Raw genomic sequence first — 1,967 nt, forward strand, 5'->3', positions numbered from 1 at the left:
TGTATCTCTCTAATCTAACTGGCGTTCACTCAATTTCCCCATATTTCCTTCTTTCCTGTTCCTTACCCTGATCATATTTGGTTTATTGATGGCAGTTCCACCAGGCCTAATCACCATACACCAGCAAAGGCAGGCTATGCTATAGTATCTTCCACATCGATCACTGAGGCTACCGCTCTGCCCGCCTCCACTACCTCTCAGCAAGCCAAACTCATTGCCTTAACTCAGGCCCTCACTCTTGCAAAGGGACTACGAGTCAATATTTATACTGACTCTAAATATGCCTTCCATATCCTGCACCACCGTGCTGTTATACAGGCAGAAAGAAGTTTCCTCACTATGCAAGGGTCCTTCATCATTAATGCCTCTTTAATGAAAACTCTTCTCAAGGCCGCTTTACTTCCAAAGAAAGCTGGAGTCATTCACTGCAAAGGTCATCAAAAGGCTCCAGATCCCATTGCTCAGGACAATGCTTATGCTGATAAGATAGCTAAAAAAGCAGCTAGCATTCCACCTTCTATCTCTCATGGCACTTTTTCTCCTCATCTGACCACTCCCACCTACTCCCCCGCTGAAACTTCCACCTATCTCTTCCCACACAAGGCAAATGTTTCTTGGACCAAAGAAAATATCTCCTTCCAGTCTCACAGGCCCATTCTATTCTGTCGTCATTTCATAACCTCTTCCATGTAGGTTACAAGCCACTAGCCCACCTCTTAGAAGCTCTCATTTCCTTTCCATCGTGGAAATCTGTCCTCAAGGAAATCACTTCTCAGTGTTCCATCTGCTATTCTACTACTCCTCAGGGATTGTTCAGGCCCCCTCCCTTCCCCATACATCAAGCTTGGGGATTTGTCCCTGCCTAGGACTGGCAAATTGACTATACTCACATGCCCCGAGTCAGGAAACTAAAATACCTCTTGGTCTGGGTAGACACTTTCACTGGATGGGTAGAGGCCTTTCCCACAGGGTCTAAGAAGGCCACCGCGGTCATTTCTTCTCTTCTGTCAGATATAATTCCTCAATTTGGCCTTCCCACCTCTATACAATCCGATAACGGACAGGCCTTTATTAGTCAAATCAGCCAAGCAGTTTCTCAGGCTCTTGTATTCAGTGGCGCCTGGTTTTACCTCAAACTGCCACCCTTAAGTCTCTCTTTAAGTGAATAGAAGATCTTCAGTGACAAAGTACGCTCCAAAACTTTCACCCTGATGAAGTCCCATTCTTACTTTTATACTCACTCTTATTCTCATTCCCATTCTTTTTTTTTTTTTTTGAGGGGTCTCGCTCTGTTGCCCAGGCTGGAGCGCAGTGGCCGGATCTCAGCTCACTGCAAGCTCCGCCTCCCAGGTTTACGCCATTCTCCTGCCTCAGCCTCCCGAGTAACTAGGACTACAGGCGCCCGTCACCTCACCCGGCTAGTTTTTTTTGTATTTTTTTAGTAGAGACGGGGTTTCACCGTGTTAGCCAGGATGGTCTCGATCTCCTGACCTCGTGATCCGCCCGTCTCGGCCTCCCAAAGTGCTGGGATTACAGGCTTGAGCCACCGCGCCCGGCCCTCATTCCCATTCTTATGCCACCCTCTACCTCATTACCTCCAGCATCCTATCAATCTTGCCCACTCTCTCCCCACTGCCTCCAACCAACCCTTCTCTAGCAAAGAATTGTTGGCTATGCATTTCCCTTTCCTCCTGCTTTTACAGTCATCCCCACTCTACAGGCCGACTGGGCTACCTCTCCTGTCTTCCTGCACCTCCGAATCTCCTTCCACAGCCCTCATCTTTACCCGCCTGAGGAACTTCTTTACTTTCTAGACAGATCTGGTGAGAACTCCCCAGACATTTCACACCAACAAGCTGCCATCCTTCTCCGCACCTACCTATAGCACCTTTCTCCTTATGTCAATTCCACCCCCCTCCATATTTGGACCCCAACCACACAACTATCCCTGTTGCCGCTCCTTTATG

The sequence above is a fragment of the Macaca fascicularis genome, chromosome 16 (assembly GCF_037993035.2).
Source record: "Macaca fascicularis isolate 582-1 chromosome 16, T2T-MFA8v1.1".
Taxonomy (NCBI): Eukaryota; Metazoa; Chordata; class Mammalia; order Primates; family Cercopithecidae; genus Macaca; species Macaca fascicularis.